We start from the raw sequence: 15,654 nt of genomic DNA, 5'->3' as shown, positions 1-15,654 counted from the left end.
AATTATTCTATAACTTGATTAGTGGTGGTGGTTACTCCACCTACATATTTATTTGTCAGAACTATGCACTAAAAAGAATGACTTTTTTCTTTTTTAACAATTTATTCATTTTTGAGAGACAGAGAGAGATGAGTGGGGAGGCGCAGAGAGAGAGAGACAGAGACACAAAATCCGACACAGGCTCCAGGCTCTGAGCTGTCAGCACACAGCCTGACACAGTGCTTGAATTCAAGGAACCACAAGATCATGACCTGAGTTGAAGTCAGCTGCTTAACTGACTGAGCCACCCAGACACCCCAAGAATGACTTTTTTTTTTAATATTTAAATTATACCTCAAAAAAAAAACCACAACAACAAACCACTAACAAAGGTAGATCTCAAAAATATTATGCAGAGTTAAAAATGTCAGACACAAAAGGATACACACCAATATGGTTAGAGTTATATACAATCTAGAACAGGCAAAACTAATCTATAGTGACAAAGGTGAGTGCCGGGGACCAGGGATGAGAGGGTAACTGCCTGCAAAGAGGAAAAAAGGAACTTTGGGGCATTATGGAAATGTTCTTTATCTTGATTGTGGTACTGATTACAAAGGTACATACACTTGTTGAAACACATCAAATTACACTCAAAATGGGTATATTTTCTCGTACGTAAATATTATCTTAATAAAATTAATTTTAAAATGTACTTACCAAGTGAACGTAAATGAAGGATTAATTTTACCCTCATTTATCTATTTAATAATTCCTCTTCCTTTATTAGTTTTTTTTTTTTTAATTTTTTTTAACGTTTATTTATTTTTGAGACAGAGAGAGATAGAGCATGAACGGGGGAGGGTCAGAGAGAGAGGGAGACACAGAATCCGAAACAGGCTCCAGGCTTTGAGCAGTCAGCACAGAGCCCGACGCGGGGCTCGAACTCACGGACCGCGAGATCATGACCTGAGCCGAAGTCGGACGCTCAACCGACTGAGCCACCCAGGCGCCCCTCTTCCTTTATTAGTTTTAATTAATTACTACACTACAAACTAAAATTAGATTATATTATCTTAATTTCTATAATTTATGCTAGTCTATTGGTGTGTGATAGATAACCGATTTAGAAAATAGTTGGTACATACAGGTAATATATTCAACAAGAGACTCTCTGGGAAACAGAAATAGGAGATTGAATGCCATCCACAAAAAAGTTGGTATTCTTATTGTAGAAATTATATAAATAACACTTCATATATGTGAAAAGGAAGCAAAACAATAATCAGATGTTTGGGGGAACAGCTAAAAGAATCACAAAGGAAAATGACACTTGGGTCTGTGTTGTCTAGGAATAACTCAATTTCTTAAAATATTTATTTTTTGAGAGAGAGACAGAGAATGAGCAGGGGAGGGGTGGGGCATGGGGGGAAAAGTGAATCCAAAGAAGACTGCATGCTGACAGCAAGAGCCTGACACAGGGCTCGATCACACAAACCATGAGATCATGACTGAGCTACCCACAGGCCCCGGAATAAGTTAAGTTTTATAATGAAAGATAATGAGAAGATGGTCAAAGGAGGGAGCTGAGCATGAGCAAAGGCATAACAAGTGAAATAAGATTTGCACAGAGCATCATTCCACAAGCTATATTCCAAGAAATGTAAAATGTTCAGACATTCATATTTATATAAGATTCTGAGATGCTGCCTTGCATTTTCCCCTTCTTGGAGCATTATAATAAAGTTTAACTTATTAAAAGCTCACTCTGAGAAGTCCACAGAAAGCCAGTAGTAATCAACCTTGAATAAATTCAGTGGGCAAAATTATGAAAAAACTTTGATTCTCAGGGTAGACAGTAACAACCCTTTTATATATTTTAGAAGCTTTTTAAATTTATTTTTTTTTAATATGAAATTTATTGTCAAATTGGTTTCCATACAACACCCAGTGCTCATCCCAACAGGTGCCCTCCTCAATGCCCATCACCCACTTTCCCTTCCCTCCCACTCCCCCCATCAACCCTCAGTTTATTCTCAGTTTTTAAGAGTCTCTTATGGTTTGGATCCCTCCCTAACTTTTTTTTTTCCTTCTCCTCCCCCATGGTCTTAAAAGCTTTTTTTACAGTACAAAACATTTTTAAAAGCTGAGAAGGAAATTAGGTTTGCCCCACCCATCTCCACCCTCCGAGATAGAAAGCCATATTATATTATAAAATGTTATAATCCTTAGCAGCAATAAAGGGATTTCATCAGTAGTTCATCCTCCCATATTGGAAGGAAGCCTGAAGAATGAGTTTGGGGACCAATGTGTACCAGAAGTTTGCTGGTTGTATTCTGATTGTGTGTGTATGCACAGGGGAGGAGGAAATATAAACCACAGTTCAATATGGCACTTTGAGAACATGCAAGAGTGTTTTAAATAAGAGGGTGAGGGAATAAAAATTTTAAAGTATATCCCTATAATAAAAATGCAAAAATAACAAAATAGAAGTCACAATACATCCTCAACATTAATTTTTAATCTATTTTATTAATCCTAAATACTTAAAGATTTATGAATTTTATGGGGCGCCTGGATGGTTCAGTCAATTAAGCGACCAATTCTTAATTTCGGGTCAGGTCATGATATCCTGGTTTGTGAGACCAAGCCCCATGAGGGCTCTGCTCTGAGAGCACAAAGCCTGCTTGGGATTCTCCCTCTCTCCCTCTCTCTCTCTGCCCCTCCCCTGCTTGTTCTCTCTCTCTCAAAATAAATAAATAAACTTCTAAAAGTTTAAAAAAAAAAAAAGAAAAATGAATTTATCTTCATACCTTCCTTTCCTATTCATCATCCTGTAACACATGGAATAAAATGCAACATCTACACTTGCATTATATTCTGGCAAAAACTGTAAAAGACATTTGTTAATTGTTCAGTTTAATGCAATCTTCCAGGGTCACCTGGGTGGCTCAGTCGGTTAAGCATCTGACTTCGGCTCAGGTCATGATCTCGCAGTTTGTGAGTTCAAGCCTCACACTGCCGCTATCTGCTATAAGCATGGAGCCTGCTTTAATCCTCTGTCTCCCTCTCTCTTTGCCCCTCCTTCTCTCCCTCCCTCTCTCTCTCTCTCAAAAATAAATAAACATTAAAAAAAAAAAAAACAATGCAATCTTCCAAGATGACCTATTAAAACCAAAAACATTTTTAAACAGCAAACACTGGCATAAAGATTTCAAACTATAGATCATTATCTCTTACAATATAGACACAAACATCCTCAAAAAATAATAGCAAATATATATAAATATACACATCATAAGCAAGCGGGATTCATCCAGGAATGCAAGGTATTTGAAAATCAAGTAATATAACATGATATATCAATGGCATAAAGAATAAAAACCACAGGATCATCTTAAGTAATGTAGAAAAACCCTTTGATGTTGAAGATAAGCATCTCTTCATAATAAAAAAAACTAGCAAACTAGGAATAGAAGGGAACAGCCACACCTGGTAGCAGACATGTACGAAAAATTCACAGCCAGTATCATACTTAATGGTAAAAGACTGAATATTTTCTCTAAGATCAGGAACAAGACAATGATATCTGCTCTTCCACTTCTATTCAACATTGTACTGAATATTCTAGTTGGGCAATCAGGAAAGAAAAAGTATACAGACTGGAAAGCAAGAAGCAACACTATATGGAGAAGACAAGACCTTTTATAATTTAAAAAACCTAAATAAATATTTGCAAATCGTATCTGATTAAGAGACTTATATCTAAAATATATAAAGAATTCTTGTAACTCAATAATAAAATGAAAAATAACCCAATTTAAAAATGGGCAAAAGATATGAACAGGCATTTCTCCAAAAGAAGAAATCGAAATGACCAATAAGCACATGAAAAGATATTCATCATCAGCCATCAAGGAAATGCAAATCAAAGCTCCGCTAAAGTACCACTTCACAACCACGAGGTGGCTATAACAAAAAAGACAGGTAAGTGTTGGCAAGTATGGAGAAACTGTAACCCTCATACACTGCTTGTGGGAATGTAAAAAGGTGTAACTGCATTGGAAAATAGTCTAAAAATTACTCAAAAGGTTAAACATAGAATATGGTATGGCCCAGCAATTCTATTCCTAGACATATACCCAAGGGAAATGGAAACATATGGATGTTTGTAGTACCATTATTCATAACAGCCAAAAAGTGGAAACAACCCAACTATGCATCATGAAGGAATGGATAAACAAAATGTGGTATAGCCATACAATTGAAATTTGGCAAAACAACAACAAAAGAAGTACCAATACATCTATATTGTAGATGACCTTTGAAAACATTATGCTAAATTAAAGAAGCCTATCACAAAGGACCACATGTTGTATGACTCCATTTATTTCAAATGTCCAGAACAGGCAAATCCACAAAGTAGACTTGTGGTTGCCTAGGACTTAGAGTGGTGGGAGAACTAGGGAGTGACTGTTAATGGGTATAGGGTTTCTTCTGGGGGTGAGGAAAATGTTCTAAAATTGATCATGTAGTAACAGTTTCACAATTCTATGACTACACTAAAAATTATTTATTTCTACACCGTAAATGGGTAGACTGTACAATACATGAATTACATGATGAGCCCTACTTCAATAGGGCTATGTTTTTTTAAAATAATGAATTCTCTGGAAGTAAAACAACTTTACTCTCATTACTTTCTTGAGGATTGCAAAGTTACACTGAATTTACATTGTTACTGTTATAAAATATTGTATGGTCACTTAAATAACCATCTTTCTTTTTTCTAATGTATTCTTTTACTTAATCACTTAAATACCAAGCAAATCCTGTTAATGAAAAGAAACTATTTCCAGGGCCTTTCTACATAACCTTTATCTCAAATTAAAAGTTGCAACATGGGGTGCCTGGGTGGCTCAGTCGGTTAAGCATCGACTTCAGCTCATGATCTCACCACTCGTGAGTTCAAACCCCGCCATCAGGGCTTCTGAGCTGTCAGCACAGAAGCCTGGAACCTGCTTCAGATTCTGTATCTCCCTCTCTCTCCACCCCACTCCTGCTCACACTCTCTTTCTCTCAAAAATAAATAAACATTAAAAAAAAAAAGTTGCAACTTACTCAAGTATATGGTAAAATGAAGTAAGACTGCAGAAAATACCAGGATTAATTTCTTCTGCATAAATATATCATTATGTATTTTCTCAGTTTCCCCAAACAGTAATTAGAAGCTTTCAATACTTAGTACGCTATATATCATATTCCTGGAAGTTTAGAATACATATATTAACATTTAAAATACTCATTCTATTTTTTTCATCTTTTCAGCCTTCAAGAATACTCTCTTCTTTCTTTTCCCTTTCATACCTGAATATCTCGAGTGGTCTACAGATGATACCTTAATTTTCTTACCACTTATACATTCCTTTTGATTTGGTTTCTGTCCCTCCATCCTTTTTCATAAAAAAATCCTTTCTTCATATCACCAATTACTTCTCAGAGTCACTCAATAATCTGTTTTTATCCTCTTCAGTATCTTAATTTTTGACGTGTGGCTCATCACTTTTTCTAAGGATTCAGAAACACTACAAAGTCTTAGATCTAATTATTCTAATTCTTTGTCTCTTCTTTTTTCCTCTGTCCCACAAATGCAGGTTCCCCAAGATTCTGGCCAAAACTCTTTGTCTTCTCACTCTATACTTTCTACTTCAGTTATCTTACGATGTCCCACACCTTCAAACTATCACTGTGTAGTGGATACCTGCAAAATAAAGATCTTCTGAAATCTAGTGTTACATTTTTCAATCCAGTGTAGATCTCTTCACCTGAAGTAATCTAACTGCTTCTGCTGTGTTCCACTTCATACTAGGTTCATCTGGTATAGGTTTTATTGTAGTTTTCCCCTACCCAATGTCTTCACTCAGCCTGGCAGTCAAGACCTTACACCCATATAACTTCCCAAATCATCTCTCACTGCTATAAGTACTACTCATTCACTAAAATAAAGATATGTCCCTTCCTTTAAAAATAACAATCTAACCACAAATTACTACATACACACATGCATATCTTTTTAGTTCCATACATGTTTTAGTGAGTGATAAATATAAGGTTAAATAGAATAATCTGTAAAGAGTTTAGAAAATAGGCACAAAAACATTAACTAAGTATCACACTAAGCACTGCATGGATTAGCTTATTTTAACACTGAAAACAATCTTATGTGGTTGGTACCAATATTTTCCACATCTTATAGATGAAGGTAATGAAGTCTAGAAAGATGAACAAACTTAAACTTGCCAAAGGTCACATGGCATGTAAGTTGCAGAAAGAAGCTTTAAACTCAAAGCTAACTCCAAAGTTGCTATTTTGTTTTATTGTTAACGTTGAATTATACAGTATTTCTAACATAGAGAAAATAAACTAATACCCATGAAATGAAATAGATAGTAATATTTGCCTTACTTAGTTTAAATTTCTGTCTTCCTCTCCTATCCCCCTCCTTCTCCAGATGTTTATAGATATATATCTATCTCTGCAATGAAGTTACAGAAACATAGCTTGAAAAGATACATGGTAAAGTGAGAATAGTGGTTTGCTTTGGAAAGAGGGAAACAGGACTGGGAATTTCAACGGTTATCCATCATTTTTTTTTATTCTTAAAAAGCAAACAAACAGATTTCAAACAAATACGACATTTGTTAAACCTAGGTGGTAGGCTTATAGGCATCTGTATACTGCTTCTATACTTTTATGTTTTTGCACAGCTAAGTTGTCTAAAATGTACCAAAACATAGGATAATGCTGATTCAAGGCTTAGTCTAGAAACTGATATTTTTAAATGGTACATCACTTTGATCCTAACAGTTAAAAAAAAAAAGTATCACGTGGTAGGTGGATGGCTGTTAAACGCAGTGATGAAAGGACTTGTGTTCACAGAACAAACAGAAAGCGAGCTTATATATTCTCACACATACACTATATTAATTTAAAATAATCTTACTGGGGATTTACAATCCCACATAATAAATGTTAATGAAAAATAGGCATTTTAATGTATTTAATGCTTTATTAATAAAGGACACAAATGTATGAAATCTCATTTTAAATAATTATAAAAAATAAACTCTTTCTTCTCCCATTTAAATTAAGCCAGATTTCTTCTTCATAGCTGAAATTCCCATGTACATTTAAATAAGTATTGAAGACTGATTAATTCAGGGCTTTTCTAAAAATTAGAAATGTAAAATGTAAAAAAATATAAGGAGCTTTAACTTAAATATATTATGGAAATGACAACACAAATTGCATTAAACCCAAATGGAGAGTGCTTCTTAATACTCTTCTGAGACAACATCAGTTTCCATGAAAGTGTCTCCAAAATATCCTCCAGGGGAGCCTGGGTGTCTCAGCTGGTTAAGCATTCGACCCCTCATTTCCACTCAGGTCACAATCTCCGGTTCACGGGATCAAGCCCCACGTAAAGCTTTATGCTTACAGCGTAGGGCCTGCTCTCTCTCTACCTCTCTCTCTGCTCCTCCCTCACTTGCTCTCTCTTTCGCTCTCAAAATAAACAAATAAACATTAAAAAGATATTATCTTCTGAAGTTACAATAAATCAGCTAATCCACTAGGGATAAAATGAGCCATTAAAAACAAAGCCTTATGAATCCATTAAATTTTTCACAATAGCAAGTACCTTGATATAACAAAAGTAACAAATTATAATGATGGTGCATGTGCTTAATTAATCATGCATAGTAAAATATTTGTTTCACTATTTTAAATTAGAGATACCACTCCTCAACAACTTTTTCAGGATCAACTAAAAGAATTAAACAGTGCTTTAGATGTTAACTCCTCCAATATCATGCTGAGATATTAAGCTTATTTTACATATAGGAAAAGTTTGTAAAGAAGCATTTCATTTTGCCTCCTCCATTAAGCCAATTTAATACTCAGAAATGTATCTGAGCTACTATAAAAAATTAGTTTACATAGTAACTGAGCAAAAGATACACATTCTTTTAATCTTTAAAAAAAATTTTTTTTACACTTATTTATTTTTGATAGACAAAGAGAGACAGAGCACAAGTGGGGGAGGGGCAGAGAGAGAAGGAGACACAGAATCAGAAGCAGGCTCCAGGCTCCGAGCTGTCAGCACAGAGCCTGATGCGGGGCTCGAACTCACAAATGGTGAGATCATGAACTGAGCCGAAGTCGGACGCTTAACTGACTGAGCCAGCCAGGAGCCCCATATATATTCTTTTAATCTTTTCTAATGTCTATATTGCTCTGCTTATTCCTATACCTGTCATTCCAACTTTTGCTTAAGTTTATTATAGGAGTTATTACATGACAGTAATTACTGTTTCTAAAAAAATCTACATGACAAGTATAATTTACTTATATCCACCTTCAGCCAAAAATTAAAATTCTAAAATAAGAAACTCGAGAAATTGTGGCTCTCATACTCATTAAAGATACCCATTTCATTAATATCATTATTAATAAATATTAGAATGATGCTGTTATACACTTAAGAAATCCACAGTGCTGAAAAACAAATGTTATCTCTTCTGTACATTCCAACAGCTCTAGATGCTTTCCCCCCACCAAAAGTATGTCATCTATATTTCTCTTTAATATATCATTAAAACAGTTTTCAGATACATATCTCTCTCATTCTTCTCTCCCTTCAAGGTAAAATAAATCTAAGAGATCCTTAGCAACTCATTTGTCTTCCTCAAATTATGCAAATCCCTTTAATTTATCCCAATCTTAGCCAAAATTTTCCCTGAAAGAAAAAGAAATTTAGAAAGTACATTAAAACAAAGGTAAGGAGCAGACCTCAAGAATTTCAGAGAGGAACTCAGTCATTTATAGACCATTACTGCTCAAAGGACATCCTGGCAATGAGAAAATACATAAAAATCTGTATGCTAGGCTTAGAAATTTTTTCTAAATGACAAAACAATAAGACTTGGTATATTTTTAATTCTCACTCATGATCAAAACTAGAGGGTTAAAACATTTCTTTGGGATGATATTTTAAATGAAAATTATCAAAAAATTAAGTGGCTTGTCCTGACAACTTGGGTAACTTGAACATGAATGAGATTTCAGATGATATGTGAAATTATTAATTATTAGTAATTAGGAGATGTATGAAGAAGTATGTAGAAGCAAAGTCTCATAACTACAATATACTTTCAAATCATACAGCAAAAACCAACAAAATGTATGTACTCATCTATAAATAAAAATAAAGTAAGTATGGCAAAATGTTAACAACTATCGAAGTGTAAGTCGCTTATTTACTCTTCTTTCATTCATTTACTTCATGTGTTTACTTTTCTGGATAGTGAATATTTCTAATTAAAAAAAAAAAACCCGAAAAGTAACTTTCCTGATTTACTGCACACTAACAACTCAATTAACTGGAAATACACATGTTTCCATAAGACAATTTCAATTTAAAGTCTGGAATCCCAAGAACATAGAAAGCTTTGTTTTTAGGGGAAAAAATTTAAACTGTACAGTCATCTACCAACTCTTCAAAGTATTTCATAAGTCGACAATATTTTAATGGATACAGAGCCCAATGTATAGATAATGATTTCCAGAGAGAAAACAATTCTCCTGGTCATAGACAAGCTATTCACATCCCTCATTATTTACTGGCTCTCACCAACTAAGCACATCTATGTCACTCCTCATAACGAAAACGCTTTCCTTTAGATCAGGCAAGAGGGGTCCCTTCCTTGGGCAGCCCGATGTAGAGGGTCTGGTTCCTTTGCCACATCCCTCCTCAGGGCCAAAAAGATACATTATCTCTTCCCTCTGCAAAACGTGCTCCAGGTATGCAGGAATTCTCTACCTAAAACATCCTCACACCTACTTGCAGAGCCCACCTCCATTTATTCCCTAGGTCTGTTCTCTCAAGGAATTCCTTGTAGGGCAAGGGACATATATGGCCAGTATGTACGTGCTTAGGACAAAGAGATGTGAAGAGGGAGGTGGAGTTGTAGATGGAGGCTGCGAAGTCCACACTTGTATGTGAAGCCCCTCTGACAAGCAGGATGAAACCAGGGGTGGAAAGAGAAGTAGAATGCTTCACTTCTGCCATATTCTGGATTTGGAACTCTACAGTCCAAGATTTCTGAATTCAAACCAGTGCTTCTGTTTGTCAAGGAAGAAGGACAGAACATATTTACCAGTTTATTGGTTCTATTTACAACTTCTAAATATTCTCACATACAACAATGAGAGCTTCTATTTGTTCTTTTCCCTGGGGCCCACAAATATCAGAGACACGCCTGCATATGAAAAAAATGGTTATATAAGAAAAACAAACAATAACAAGGAAATAGGATCAGAGAATCTTTTTTAGATTATACCACTAGAAAGCTATGTAAACTTTACATCTGGGTCCTACAACTGCAAACTTCTAAAAAATTGATTCATGATTAAAACTACTTCTAGTTCTTGGGGTGCCTGGGTTGTTCAGCTGGTTGAGCACCCAACTCTTAATTTCAGCTCATGTAATGATTTCACTGTTCATGGGATAGAGCCCCGCTTTGGGCTCTGTACTGACGGCCTGGAGCCTGCTTGGGATTCTCTCTCTCCCTCTCTCTGTCCCTCCTCCTCCCCTGCTTGTGCTCTCTCTCTCAAAATACACTTAAAAAAAAAAGAAAACTACTTCTAGTTCCCAAAATTTAAAAAAATCCTTAAAGCAAGGAATCATTATTAAACAACAAGCTGACTTAACAATTTATAAAAGCACTTTCAAATTCATTGTCACATTTATTAATCAGAAATTCCAAAAATCTACATTCATATATTACAGACAAGAAAACTGCAGAGAAGGTAATTTGCCTAAGACTCCTATGCCAATTATAACAGGGTCAGGACTTGAACCTAGTCCTCCTGACTCTAAATTCAATGCTTTCTCCACTTTATCAAAGAAACTTACATCTGAAAACTCACCTCCAAAATATTTGTTGTCTGACACCAGAACTGAGAAACAAGTGACTGATGCCAAGAACCAAGATGAAAACGATCTTATTCTTTTCCTTCATAAATAGCTTCATTTTCTGGTGACAAAACTTCATGGCTTCTACTTTCTAGTATTATGCCTCAGTTCAGTAACATACAACCACATGAGTAACATTAAGAAAGTGCTAAAAGTACATAAAGCAAAAGAGTCAATAAGAGCATTTTTACAAAATAAAATACAACAACACTTTGGAAATCAGATTATCTGGGGAAAAAAATAGTACTGATCCATGCAGTATTACAATATCTAATGACTTAGCTTGGAATTACATAAAATTATTCTGTAATCAATATTAATGTAAACTATTAAAACAAGTTAAGGGGCACCTGGGTGGCTCAGTCAGTTGAGTGTCCGACTTCGGCTCAGGTCATGATCTCAGAGCTCGTGAGTTCGAGCCTCATGTCGGGCTCTGTGCTGACAGCTCAGAGCTGGAGCCTGCTTCGGATTCTGTGTCTCCCCTCTCTCTGCCCCTCCCTGCTCACATTCTGCCTCTGTCTCTCTCAAAAATAAATAAAACATTAAAAAAAATTTTTTAAACAAGTAAAAATAGATTATGTATTACAAAATCATAACCTCTTTATCTGTTCTCAACACCTACTTTTCTCAAATCTGGGTTCAACCTTAGGTCTGTGATTTATAAACTATCCTAAGTCCAGTTCCCTCATTTATAAATTAAGATGCCGCTGTTAACATCATAAGATCATTGTGAAGATAAAACGTGATACTTATAGAAAGTACCCTCTGCAATGTCTGGTATAGGACAGGGGCTTGCTGAATAATTACTGAATGAATAAAAATTGTGGGTTTTTTTTTTTTGAAAATTGTTGAATTTATTTAAATCAGTTAAATATGCATTATTGGGAAATGTGAAACTGTAAATTTTGGATAGCCAACTCTAAATCACTACCTTCTAGATCACTAGATGACTCCTAGCATGAGTCTCTCCTAGCAGATAGAAAAGACTAAAGAGGAAAATAAGGATAAGATACTCAAACAGGCTTTTCATAATGAGAAGTCATAAAGTCATAAACTAGGTCCTTATAAAATTCATTCTTTAGGGGAGACTGAGTGGCTCAGTCAGTTAAGAATCTGACTTGGCTCAGGTCATGATCTCACAGTTCCTGAGTTCAAGCCCCACATCAGTCTCTGTGCTGACAGCTTGCAGCCTGGAGCCTGCTTCAGATTCTGTGTCTCCCTCTCTCTCTGCCCCACCCCTGGCTCATGCTTTGTCTCTCTCTCTCTCTCTTTCAGAAACAAAACAAAAAAACAAAAAAACATTAAATTCATTCTTTAAAGGAGTATCTTCTAATTGGCCTCATGGCTTGTGGAAGGCTGAATAATAATGACCCCCCCCCCCAAAGATATCAACCTCCTAATCCCCCAAATCTGTAAATATGTTAACACTGCAAAAGAAAATTCAGACTGCAGATGAAATTAAGGTTGACCTTAAAATAGGGGGAGATTATCCTAGATTGTTCAAGGACCCAGAGTAATCACAAGAGTCCTTGTAAGTGGAAGAAAGAGGTAGATGATGGTCATACAATGAATGAGAGAACGACTCAACCAGTCATTGCTGAAGGGGGCCACAAGCCACAGAATGTGGTTAGCCTCCATACACTGGCAAAGCAAGAAAATGGATTCTCTCCTACAGCTTCTAGGAAGGAATGTGGCCCTGCCAACACCTTGATTTTAGCCCAGTGAGATCCATTTTAGTCTTCTGCCTTCCAGGACTATGAGATAATAAATTTGTTGTTTGAAGACACCAAATTTGTGATATTTTTACAGCAACAACAAGAAATTGATACATGACTATATATTCCCAAACCCTAAAGCAACAGAGGGTAACGTGGGCTCGAGTCCTACTGCCTACATTTGAAAACTTGCTGTGCTGTTTACTAGCTGTATGACCCTGAGCAAGCTATTTAACAATTCTATGCTTCAAACCCCTATCTGTAAAATGAATAGGTGGTAAGATCTACCTCACATAGTTGTTTCAAAGGTTAAATGAGAAAATATATGTAAAGTCATGAACGTGACTATAACTGCTCCGAACTTATTGGCTATTTGTGTTTTTATTGTGATTCATAATTATACAAGTCTTCAAAGGAAAGTCTGTACATTTACCTTGATTTCCTAGGGCTCTGTCTAATCATGGGTATACACAACAATTTATCTACAATGATGTTCATTATACTATCCAAAAACAAACTGGTTAAAAAATTATGGCACTTCTACATTATAAATTATTATAAAGTCATTAAAATAGCAGTATAAGTCTTCCAATTAAGGTCAAGGTGGGAGTAATAGGAACTGGATTTACACTCATGTTTGAAACAACTGAAAAGCCAGGCAAAATACATAAAACAATAGCTTTCAAACAATGGACATCAGGTAACCCATGACAGTGATCCCTGAGAGAAGGGAAACAGATGAGCTAAGATTGACTCCTGTCTTAGCTTACTTACTTCAAGGAGAGGGTTTCCACACTGCAGAACAGGGAAAGAGGCAGCCACATGGAATCTTACAGCCTCCTTGAGTTGAGACAAAGCTGGAAGTCCAGGAAAGCCAAGGCAGCTAGTTTGCTGGGGAATGTTCTGGAGATGAGAGAGCTTCACAGGGAAACAGCTCTAGAGATCTTCATAAGGTTTTAAGTAAGTATGGATTAGTGCTACTAGTTTGTGGAGAAACTACCCAAGGCCCAGAACAAACTACTTGAAAACAGCTGACTTCTCACTAGGGCCAAGAATAGTTCATCTTCCCATCAGAGTCATAGTGGAAAATCTTGTATTTCACAAGGTACTGGACAGAGAAGGCTATTGTGTCAGGAGTGTGGGAAAATTAACCCTAAAGATTGCTCTAGTCCAGCCTAACAAAGCCCAAAAACAGATCTTATACAGATAAACGGATTTCAAAGTAACTGTATCTCAGAACAAAATTCAAGAATATTTATAGGAATGTAAAACTTTCCATCACTGTTAACAAGGTAAGATTCAAAATGTCTGGCATCCATTCAAAAATTATCAGGCATTCAAAGCAGGAGAAAACACAGACTACACTGAGGAGAAAAATCAATCAACAAAAGCAGACTCGGAAATGACACTGATGATAGATGTAGTAGACAAGGACAGTAGCACAGCTATTATAATTATACTCCAAATGTTCAGTACGTTAGAGGAAAGATTGAGCATGTTAGGCAGAGACGTGTAAAGCATAAAATGAATGAAAATGAGATTTAAGAAACACACTGGATGGGGAGATTACACAACAGAAGAAAAGAGTGAATACATACTAATAAAAATTATCCAAAAACAGAACAACAAAATATCCAAACAGGGGGCACCTGGGTGGCTCAGTCAGTTAAGCATCCAGCTCTTGATTTCAGCTCAGTTCATGATCTAACCGTTTGTGGGTTTGAGCCCTGCACTGGGCTCTGTGCTGAGTGTGGAGCCTGCTTGGGATTCTCTCTCTCCCTCTCCGTCTGCCCCTCCCCACCACCGCCGCTCCCGCTTGCACTTTCTCTCTCTGTCTCAAATAAATAAACTTAAAAAAAAAAAATCCAAAATGAAAGGCAAGGTTTTGGCTTAGATTTTTTTTTTTTTTTTTTTTTTTTTTAGTCATCAATCACACCTTTGTGCATACATAAAAAGGAAAACCAAGTGGGGTGCCTGGGTGGCTCAGTCAGTTAAGTGTCCGACTTTGGCTCAGGTCATGATCTCACGGTTTGTGGGTTCAAGCCCCATGTCGGGCTCTGTGCTGACAGCTCCGAGCCTGAAGCCTGCTTCGGATTCTGCGTCTCCCTCTCTCTCTGCCCCTCCCCTGCTCGTGCTCTGTCTCACTCTATCAAAAATAAATAAATGTAAAAAGATTAAAAAAAAAAAAACTTAAAAAAAAAGGAAAACTAAGTGAAATAAATCAGTTAAGGTATTCCTAAAACTGCTTCAAAATTCAGAGACCTAATCTTCATCAATTTTCCACTTAGAGTTATCACTATCCAATATCCAAGTTCATCCCCATAAAATTATCCTGTGTGCCATGAAAAGTGCTGGTGATGAAGCATTTCCTAATATAATCCATAATGTGAAAAGCCAAGGCTGAGAGTCTCCCAAACATGGTTTTATAATTATGCAGAGCTAATTTTCTTTGACTCTGGCTCCAGAAACATTGCCAGTACTTTGAACACAAATTGCTTTCTACCAGTTAAGAGTGCCCTCTGCTCCTGTCTTCTGGATTTCCTTCCATCTGCTGACACCCTGACACTTTGAATGCAAGTGCATGTAATTCCAACCTCTTCATAACTGCTGCTTCCCTAAGAGGTATTATAAAATGCCATCAATCGAAAGATGCATCCAGTTTCAGAGGTCTTAAAATATGAAAAATGTGAATCTTGTAGATGAAATAAAAATACTCGTATTCTTAAAAACAAAAAGTGTATGTCCTCATAAAGGCTGTATACTAATGTTCATAGCAATTTTATTCATGATAATTCCAAATTAGAAACAGTATCTTCTTCCAAAAGACAAGCAGATAAACAAATTGCAGTATATCCATATAAAGGAATACTACTTCGGAATAAAAAACAAAATGAACTACTATACCTGTACCTACTGGATGAATCT

At 36.1% G+C, this 15,654-nt stretch overlaps 1 protein-coding gene across 8 annotated transcripts in view; it reads right to left on the bottom strand.

The window, feature by feature from the left end:
• The window catches only part of CHD9 (chromodomain helicase DNA binding protein 9), a 233,048-nt gene that overhangs the window by 126,175 nt on the left and 91,219 nt on the right, over positions 1 to 15,654 (bottom strand). The window contains exons 1-2 of one of the 8 annotated variants that reach the window (XM_042920649.1): positions 13,504 to 13,684; positions 10,969 to 11,162 (exon numbers count right to left, since the gene is read on the bottom strand). The exons of 6 other annotated variants lie outside the window; for them this stretch is intronic. The gene's annotated coding sequence lies outside the window, so the exon portion shown is untranslated. Of the gene's footprint in view, positions 1 to 10,968; positions 11,264 to 13,503; positions 13,685 to 15,654 lie in introns of those variants that run through there. One more of the 8 variants, XM_042920648.1, reaches the window with a different exon arrangement.

Source organism: Panthera leo, chromosome E2 (genome assembly GCF_018350215.1).
Source record: "Panthera leo isolate Ple1 chromosome E2, P.leo_Ple1_pat1.1, whole genome shotgun sequence".
In the NCBI taxonomy this organism is placed as follows: Eukaryota; Metazoa; Chordata; class Mammalia; order Carnivora; family Felidae; genus Panthera; species Panthera leo.
Note: the sequence above shows the minus strand (reverse complement) of the source record. Positions and strands in the feature narration are given on the sequence as shown.